The 10,530-nt window shown below is 39.1% G+C and overlaps 1 pseudogene; it reads left to right on the top strand.

Moving 5' to 3' along the window:
• The first annotated feature begins 3,689 nt into the window (after positions 1 to 3,689).
• On the top strand, positions 3,690 to 4,404 carry LOC109451278 (transcription initiation factor TFIID subunit 11; annotated as a pseudogene).
• The last annotated feature ends 6,126 nt before the right edge of the window (positions 4,405 to 10,530 follow it).

The raw sequence follows: 10,530 nt of genomic DNA, 5'->3' as shown, positions 1-10,530 counted from the left end.
AACCAACACCTCCTTCTGGGAAAGAAATAATATTCTTCAAATAGTGATAATAAAACGAAAGAGCACAGGAACAAGTAAATGCTGAATTCAATATGTTTGCACCTTCATTTCCTGCTTATTTGTCTCCTAGACTTTAAAGCAATTCTGACACGTTGGAAAAGTCATCGGAAGTTTAAATTCCAAAGCAACAGGTGTGAAGGGACCATCGCAAGCTGCCTAGTGAATGCTCATTTTTCATCAGAGAACACAGGAGGATGACACGGGTACAAGCCAACTGGATCCTGGAAGAAAGTGCATATTTAAAAGCTATTCTGGCGGCTGAGGTGGTTAAATACACCATTTCAGGGAATCATGACTAATGAGAGGAGAAAAGAAAGAGAGAGAGATGGGTGTAGGGGGAGAGGAGGGAGAGAGGGACAGAAGGAAGGAGGGAGGCAGAGAAGGAAACCCATTTGGAAATGGCATGAGTGCTGAGCTAGATTACACAGCAGTGTGAAAATAACCTATGACTAAACCCCATTGATTCAATCGCTTAAGCATTCCTGTGATTTGCCTCTCCTCTCTGACACTCCTATCCAAATCCAGGCCTACGTCATCTCTCCCTTCGGAGATGGGACAGCCTCTTAAATAGCCTCCGTGCCTCCCTCTCTCCCACCCCAATCAATCCTCCATGTACCTCCAAAGTGCTTTTTCCAAAATGCTGGTCAAATCACCACAGTTCCACACTGCCTACCTAGAACAACAGTCACGTAGGATAGCACATGCGGTGCTGTAGGACCTGACCCTACCTTTCTCTCCGTCCAGCATTTCCTGAGTGTGTTCTGAAGATGACTGATGCTCAACAGTGTTACCAGGCAACACCCACACACCATGGTTTCTCAGTTAAACCATCGGTGATAATACATACAAAGTATAGATGAGAATACTGACATGTTAAGAGTTGCTGTGAAGAGTTTAGACATGCATAAAACACTCAGCACAGTGCAATGTGCGTATACTGTATCGTTAATAAAATGCTCATAACCAGCAATTTAATGGGGAAACTGAGGCACTGGAGTTTACTGACTCTCTTTTCATCCTATATGACTGTCTTACGCAGGATGCAATTAGGATTCCACTTCCTCTGGTTTCTAGACCAGACTGTTTCAGTCCTGTTTCATGCTAATGATTATTAATGACCTGAAAAGTCACCCAGAGCTCAGCGGGTGCTAACAATGATGTTTTCCGTGATAGTGGAAACAAAACTGTAGTGTGCTTTTAGGTATGGACCCAGCAAGGTACTTTTAGAAAATTACTTACATTTCCACTGTAATGATGACTGTTTATTCTCCACTGCTTCCTTTTTAAAATAATCCAAACCAGCTCAAAGTACAGATGTAAAATATTTCTGTAAGTGCTGTGCCATTTTGATGGAAGCTGACAGATTAAAAGCCTTAACAAATACACCCACTGTGGAAGGCTGAAGTACACTCGCGGGCAATTTTTCAGAGCAATGGATTCAATTTATTCTTGTCACCATAGTAACACGAGGAATCGCTCTCTTATTTTCATCATAGCGTTTCCAATTATTTTCTCTCCCTGTTTAGGCCATAGACAAAACTAGAAAGAATGGCGTTGGCCACAAAACGAACCGTAAACCCGTAATTTCCTGCAAGGGTTAAAAGTTGCTGCCGGAACACTCGTAGCCTTTAGCCATAATGAATCCCATACCGGAGTCTCCAGAGGTGCAGCTGTGCTTAATCACACATTATTATCACTCTGGTTTCCCCGACAGTTTTAACGATAAGCCTTTATCGGCTCCCTCTTAATTACTGGTGCTCCATGGCTTGACAATCTGAGCCTTGGAAATCATTCCTAGAAGGCTTTCGTCCGTTATAAATTTTTTAAAATTAGGTATTTTTTATCACAAATATAACATATGATCATTGTAGAAGTCTGTCCGATATGGGGAACTAGAAGATGTAAGTCATCCATTGCTGTTGACTTTGAAAGTCAGATAGTCCCTCTCAGTTATGTGTCCTTGGTTCTCGGCTCTGTCCTCATCTGCTGCATTTCTCTGCGTGAGAGAGTAACAGAATTTCAGCTCCATAAACTTGGCTTTCTTCTCAGTGTCACTTGGCTGATGCTGGAAAAGTCACAAGGCACACCCATAGGCCTCATGACTGCCCTTTCTTACACAAAGGCATCAAAGCTAACCTTCAGAAAGTCAGAAAAACATGATTCGTACAGAAACAGAATAAACACATGTCCGAGATGTATTTTACTCTTAAAGAGAGAACCAGCAGGATGGCAAAATGGGTTCAAGGAGCATTTGAAGAAGTGAGTATTGATAGGTGTTTGAAAAAAGAATGCTCTAGAATAAGAGATCTAGGTTATACAAAACTGAATAATGTCCTACAAAGCAATAACCTTTCAGTTATCTTTTCTATCAGACAGAAATTATTTGCATCTCTTCCAGACAGCTCTCTCAAGATAACATGTAACTTCATAGACTCTGACCCTTTAATCATTAATAGACAGCAAGACTAACAAGTACATAGCCCTAAATATTTAAGTAATCGTTGGGTAGACCAGTTAAACAGTGTTCCAAAATGACGTTGAGAGGACTCTTTTTGTTCTCCTTTTTTTGCCTTATTTGCAAGTTTTGAATACAAATTTGCTTTAAAAGAAATGCAACAGTTTCATTTCTGAATATATTTAAGCACTCTAAAATAGCAGGTGAATATACTTTTTGACAATAACCTACACAGTAAGTTTTTGTACAGAGTGAGTTTGCTGATGCCTGTGAGAAAACTCTCTGCTAGGGTTGCCAGTTTGAGCAAATAAAAATACCAGGTGCTCAGTTACATTTGAATTTCAGATAAACACCAAATAATTTTAATATGATATAAGTATAATAAACAATGAATAATTTTTAGTATAAGTAGGTTGCAAGTATTACATGGCTGCCCATTACTATTTCTTTGGGCCCTCCCAGTTCTAATACTCTATGAAAACATCCCCTTAACAACAAATCTTGAATATAACAATGCTTTTTTCTAAATGCATTTCGAATCCATTCAGATTCTCAGCTTATTACGGTCCACAAGTGCACTGTGTTCGAATACTCTATTCCATTAGGTTTGCTCTGAACTGAGCGATTTAAAATGTCACAGAGAATAGCTGGGTTAGGTGATACAGGGAGACAGTGAGATAGCTTTGTAGCCTTACAGCACCCGGGGTTTGGCACTTGGTGAAACAAACATCATCACAAATGCTCACTTTGTTCATGACCTTCTTGAGGCAAACCTTGACTAGCCCCCTGTTGTTTAGCCTGACCTAATTCAAAGTGCTTTGCAGCTTACCTTACGGTACTTACTGACAACTGGTCTCCAGCTGTTACCTCGCTTTTGCTGTTTCACCTCCTGATTCTACACAGTCCTGGGAAGATTTCCTGATTCTTTTTGATGAAATAAATTTTGCTTTAATATTTTTTTTCAGGCGTACCTAGGAATATAGAGCATTTTACCCTTTTTCTCTTTAATAAGAGTGACCAAAATGATGGTAAACATTTTTTTCTCTACTAAAAATAGAAGTTGAATGATGTATACCATCCTGCAAAATAAAAGCATCACTCAGGAACTAACATCATTAGGATCAGTGAATTTGTACACGCTCATCTCACCTCTAGAACCTTCTGAACCTGAGCCAGTGGAGAAACAAACTCAATAGTCAGCAATGGATCCATCTTAGAGCAGCAGAAATACACAACCGTGTTATTCTCCCAAGGACTGACTAGCGCTCCATCAAGAAGCAAATCTGAGCGCCTAAGAATGACAGCACCATGATCTCCTTCCTCTCCCTTCTTTTCCAGGCGATGGATAATGCCTCCGAGTCGCCCACGGAAAGAGGTGGAGACACAGGGGAGTCCGATGAGACAGCAGCAGCTCCCAGGGGTCTTGGGGCTACTGTCACAGATGGAATCCAGGAGGAAACTGCCGGGGACGGTGATGAGGCCTGGAAAGAAGCTGCAGCTGAGGAAGCCGAGCTCAGGAGTCAGGGGACATGGCAGGTTTAACAGCATTTAAAAGGGAAGACTCATCCTTGCTTACTCCTACAGCCAAAAACTGAAAATAGATGCCAAAGAAAAGAAGCAGGAAGAGATTCAAAAGATGCAGATCCTGGTTTCTTCTTTTTCTGAGGAGCCCCTGAGCCGTCATGAAATGTATCCCCCGTCAGCTCTCCCTAAGGCAGCCATTAGAAGGCTGGTCCAATCCATGTGGCACCTCTGCGGCTCAGAAATAGCCTCTGTGGTTATTGCTCTGTCTGGTATTTCCAAAGTTCTCAACAGAGAAATAGTAGGAGAAGCACTGGATGTGTGTGAGAAGCGGGGAGAAATGCCACCACTTCAACCCAAACACATGAGGGAGGTTAGAGACAAAGGGGCAAGTACCCAACTTGAAGCACAAAAGCATCATCTTCTTCTAGAGCAGAGCCTGAAAAGGCCTTATGCTGAAGGAAGTGCTGCTTCCAGACATGAACTTGCATGAGACCTCCTGAACTGGTGCGCTAGTCTCCCCGTCCTCCAAGAATTCCACGACGGTTTTAATGTCTTTCTCAAATCTCTGATCTTCATCACACCTGGAAGAAGGCATGCAGCCTGTTTCACACTTGCCTTGACTAACTATGGGGACCTCTCTGGGCATTTTGAGGCATTTAACTGTCCCTGGGCTCGTTGGAAGAAGAAAGGTCCATGCCTTCAGCATTTGCTGGACATGGAACTCCTCTCAGAGAGAAAACTTCCCCAAGAGAACTTTGATGATTTTACTCTGAAGCCTGAAATTGCCATGACTTAAGGTGTTTCTTACATCTGGTTTTAAGCAGGCCAAACAACCAGAAACTTTTGACTTGCAACGCTCTAATATGAAGTATATAGTGAAGCAGGAGTGGTGAGATCGTTTGTCCCTGTAAACTTCTAAGATTCTCCAATGGGTTTTGGTGAATGATCACTAAACTGTTTTCTAACTCAGGGGGAAAAAAAGAAACAAAGAAGAAGCAAATGTGAGCTGCTGTCTCCCAGGGCCACACTCCCTCAGATTCTGGAAAAATGCAAACTGTTATGCCAGCCTTGGGGGGAGTAAAAAATAGTGCGTCGTCTAGAATTCAGAGTCTGTATTTAGTTGCCATATCTGATGGTGGACCCTAATTAACTCAACCATCAGAAGTGGTCTTTCCTCAGACTCGCTAAAGTGAGATGTACTTCAGAGAGAGGGAAAGGAATTCAAGATAAATGGCCTGAAACGCAGGAAAAAATGAAGAACAAAGAAAGAGACAAATCCGTAGATGAATGCACATGAATAATGACTAAATAACTATGTAAATTACCAATAACAATGTCTGATGCAGTTTTAAAAATTAAAATACATGACAATATGTAAGTCAAGAAGGAGATGAATGGATTTAAAGTGTTCTAAATTGCTCAGATTGTCCAAAATAGGGTTAAAGATACTGAGTAATTTAGAACTGGATAAAATAAGGATGCAAGTAAAAGAATAGAAACAGAAAAAATAATTTCAAAGTTGGAATGAAGAAGTAGTTGAATATTGAGAAACACTATGTCATTCAAAAATAAAGCAAGGGGCCGGCCCGGTGGCTCAGGTGGTTGGAGCTCCGTGCTCCTAACTCCGAAGGCTGCCGGTTTGATTCCCACATGGGCCAGTGGGCTCTCAACCACAAGGTTGCCAGTTCGATTCCTCGAGTCCCGCAAGGGATGGTGGGCAGTGCCCCCTGCAACTAAGATTGAACACGGCACCTTGAGCTGAGCTGCAGCTGAGCTCCCGGATGGCTCAGTTGGTTGGAGCGCATCCTCTCAACCACAAGGTTGCTGGTTCGACTCCCGCAGGGGATGGTGGGCTGTGCCCCCTGCAGCTGGCAGCAGCAACTGGACCTGGAGCTGAGCTGCGCCCTCCACAACTAAGACTGAAAGGACAACAACTTGAAGCTGAATGGCACCCTCCACAACTAAGATTGAAGGGACGGCAACTTGACTTGGAGAAAAGTCCTGGAAGTGCACACTGTTCCCCAATGGGGTCCTGTTCCCCTTCCCCAATAAAATCTTTAAAAAAATAAAAAATAAATAAAGCAGGAAAAAAGTAAGAGAGGAAGAAAGAAGAGCAAAACAGAAAAAGCAGGGAAATGGAAAGCACAAAATAAAATAATACATTTAATTATAAATGCATCATTAATTATTAAATGAAACTAGAGTAAATTCTCCAGATAAAAGAAAAATATTATCAGACTGCATTTTAAAAATTAAATCCAGCCCTATGCTGTTTATAAAAGGCACATTCAATGCAATAATACAGACAAGTTGCTTTTGTAAATATTAATAAATGGATTCTAAAATGTATGCTTAAGTGCAAATATCCAATATGCTCTTGAAGATGAAGAAACACATGAAAATATTTGCTTTTGTTAGATATCAAAACTTATTATAAAGCTTTAATAATTAAGCCACTGTGGCACTGGCTCAGAGAGAGACAGATAGACTAGTGAAACAGATCAAAAGGGAGAAACATACCCCACATTTATAGAGACTTGATATGAAATGACAAAGAGTGGAGAACAGGACTTTTCAACAAATGGCCCTCGGGCAATCAGCCCCCTACTACAAAATTCAGTTGCATACACAAAAATCAGTTCCAAAGGATGTAAAGACCCAAATATGAAAAGAAAAACTATAAAGTTTTTAACATATAACAGAGACGAACGTCTTCAGGGCTGCTAGGTGAGGTTAGCTTAAAGACAAAAGCAAACACAAAACCAAAGCCCTGGGGTGGATGTCTTTGTGTAACACTTGTATCTAAACCAGGAAGGCAAGTCACAGTCTGGAGAACGGGCCAGTTTATCTAGCATCCCAGGTGTTGTGAAAGGTCATAAAAACATTTCTGAAAATGACCTCTAATATATTCATATTATTGCTTTTTTACATTGGCAAATTCTGCTAAATAAATTTGGAAAGTTCCCTGGAATTTCTTTTTTTTTTTTTTTTAATTTCTTTCGTTCTCCTTTTTTGCCTGTTCTTATTTTGTGCTTCTCTTGGTGGAATGTTACTTTTTCACAGGCAGCTCCTAGTTCTCCTTTCATCCTCACCCACTCGGATTAGTTTCTTTTTGACTTCTTTCTACAGAGAGTCTATAAAATCAACTTCCTTAAAAGAAGACCTCCGTTTATTCCATTTTTAGGGCATAACATATGCTTATAGAAATATTTTTTGAACTAAAAGAGAACATTTGTTTCTGAACTCGTCCAAATATGGCTTAATATGTAGGATGATATTATGATTATATAATTATAACTTGTGATTGCATACGTCTGTTAACCGGGTCTGTTTTTTTCAATATTTGTGAATGACTACATTAAAAAAAAAATGTTTTTAACTTAATTTTTCAGAGCAGTGTCAGGTTTACAACAAAATTAACAGGAAGGTGCAGGGATTTTTCCCATAAGTCCCCTGTCCCCACACATGCACCTCTCTCCCCCCTTACCAACATCACTCTCCAGAGGGGAACATTTTTTTAAAGTCCATAGTTTACATTAGGGTTCACTCTTGGTGTTGTGCAGTCTGTGGGTTTGGACAAATGTATAATGAAAGGCATGTATCTGCCATTACAGTATCATACAGAGTCATTTCACTGCCCTAAAAATCCTCTGTGCTCTGACTATTCATCTCCCTCCTCCCCCACCCCTGGCAAACCATTGATTTTTGTTGTTGTCCATTGTTTGGCCTGTTCCAGAATGGCATGTAATTGGAAGCATACAGTATGTAGCCTTTTCAGATTGGCTTCTTTCACTTAGTAATATGCATTTAAGGTTCCACCACGTCTTTGCTTCATTAGTTTCTAAGTGTTCAAGGCCTCTTCTACTTTTGGGGGAAGCTGGAAAGGAGAGTGTATAGGGATATGTACTAGGAAACAAATGCCTATAGATATGAGACATTTTCTAATTTTAAAAATATACACGAGCACCGTTTCCCAGTTGACACAGAGGTACTCGTATATCTATTCTTCGTTCTTTTTTCTTCATTTTGGTGGTGGTGGGGGAACATGGTAAATTTATCTACTAAATGAATATCCCTAATGAAATTAATACCCACAATATCAAACTGCTTTTGGGGGGGCGGTTAGAAATACGAATTAATCATTGTGAGCAACCTTCTTTGGATGATTGAATATATTCAGTATTTGCTTTATTCTATTACTTTAGATTGTTAGATTATTTAATCTGTTCTGCAATCTTGAGGTCTAGTTTGCTCTTATTTTTCTGGGATCTTGAAGATAGAGTTTATGTTATTGATTTGAGACATTTCCTCTTTTATAATATATGCATGTACATTTAACTATAAACTTCCCTCTCAGCACTGATATAGCTGTGTATTATAAATTTTGACATTTTATATTTTTATATTCAGTGTGTGTGTGTGTGTGTGTGTGTTTAAATTTCCCTCAACACTTCCTCTTTGGTCCATGGTTTATTAGGAGTGTGTTGTTTAGTTTCCAAGTGCTGGGAAATTTTCTTGTTCCCTGTATGTTTTGACTTCTAGTTTGAGTCCATTGTCGCTGGAAAACATATTCTGAATGATTTCAATTCTTTTAAATTTGTGGAGGTTTGTTGATGGCTCAGGCTATGATGTACTGTATGTTCCATGAGCGCCTGAAAAGAATGTGTGTTCTGTTGTTGTTGGGTGGAATGTTTTGTAAATGTTGATTAGATCCTACTGCTTAATGTTGCTTACGTCCTTTATATCCTTGCTGATATTCTTTCTAGTTGATCTATCAATTGTTGAGAGAAGGGAGTTGACATCTCCGACTATGAATGGGGATTTGTTTATTGGTCATTTGAGTTCTGTGAATTTTTCTTTACATAAATTTAGCTTTTTAAAGTTTTTTATTTTGCAATTACAGTTGACATACAATATTATATTAGTTTCAGTTGTATAACATAGTGATTAGACATTTATATACCCTACAAAGTGATTACCCCATAAGTCTAGTACCCATCTGACACCATATGTAATTACTACAATATTATTAACTATATTCCCTAAGCTGTACTTTACATCTCTGGGACTATTTTTATAATTGGCAATTTGTACTTCTTAATCCTTTTCCCTTTTCACGCATCCTCCCAACCCCCCTCCCATCTGGCAACCATAGTTTGTTCTCTGTATCTATGAGTTTGCTTGTTTTGTTTGTTTTATTTTGTTTTGTAGAGTGTACATATAAGTGAAATCGTGTGGTATTTGTCTTTCTTGGTATGACTTATTTCACTGAGCATAATACCCTCTAGGTCCATCCATGTTGTTGCAAATGGCAAGACTTCATTCTTTTATATGAGTAATACTCCATTGTCTATATGTATCACATCTTCATCCAATCGTCTAGTGATGGGCACTTAGGTTGTTTCCATATCTTGGCTACTGTAAATAATATTTCAATGGACATAAGGGTGTATATATCTTTTCAGATTAGTATTTTGGATTTCTTCGGATAAATACCAAGGAGTGGATTTGCTGGTTCACATGGCAGCTCTATTTTTAGTTTTTGAGGAATCTCCATACTGTTTCCTACAGTGGCTACACCAATTTGTAATCCCCCCAACAGTGCACACGGGTTCCCTTTCCTCCACATCCTTGCCAACACTTGTTCAGAAAAAAAAATTTTTAACAGATATAACATTCATGGTTTTGTGTAGAAAAAAAAAACTGTTTGCACGCTTTGTTTTGAAACTGATTGTACTGAGGAACAAACTTAAAAGTTTGAATAATTGCTGAATAATATAACCATCAAGTAATCTAAACAAAGCGATACTCGTATTTTCACTGTTTCTCCCTGTAATTCATTCTTATTTGCCTCCCCAGAGAAAAAGGGACCTGTAAGAATGTTCACAGCCAGCCCCTGCTGTGTTATAAAATCAAAGACCTGAGTAAATAGAGTGTTTCTGCCTTAAACTTAATGAGAGGAGTGTCATTATGATCAGACAACAAAACTCATTTACCAACAATGAGCATTTAAGCCTTAAGTTCTTGTCAACAAAATATGTGTCTCTTAAAGCACTAAGTGTTGTACTCTCTGTCTCATACGGCTAAGATTCCCACTAACTGTTATTGTAAAAATAAATAAATAAATACCACCGCATTCCATTTTCTGAATTTTATCCTCATTAGCAAGAATGAACACTGTACTTAGAAAAACAGACACACCTGAAAATACCAGGGTGCCAAAAAAATGTATCTACATGACCTGTATTCATCTTTTGTTGTCGGTATATATTGAGTATTACAATTTTAATACAGTTTTTTCCTTTCTTAACATGTGTATACATTTTTTGGCACCCTCTGTATATTCAACTAGACTGTATTTATCCTGCCTTTTAGTTTCAAGGTGAGATTTCAGATCTTAAAATTGTAGCTACCTCAGATGATTACCCAAATGGAGATGTAATGATATCCTATATGTATGACTATTGATGTGTCTTTTTATAGAATCATGT

This window comes from Rhinolophus sinicus, linkage group LG11 (assembly GCF_036562045.2).
Source record: "Rhinolophus sinicus isolate RSC01 linkage group LG11, ASM3656204v1, whole genome shotgun sequence".
Classification (NCBI taxonomy): Eukaryota; Metazoa; Chordata; class Mammalia; order Chiroptera; family Rhinolophidae; genus Rhinolophus; species Rhinolophus sinicus.
This window is presented reverse-complemented; position numbering and strand designations above follow the sequence as displayed.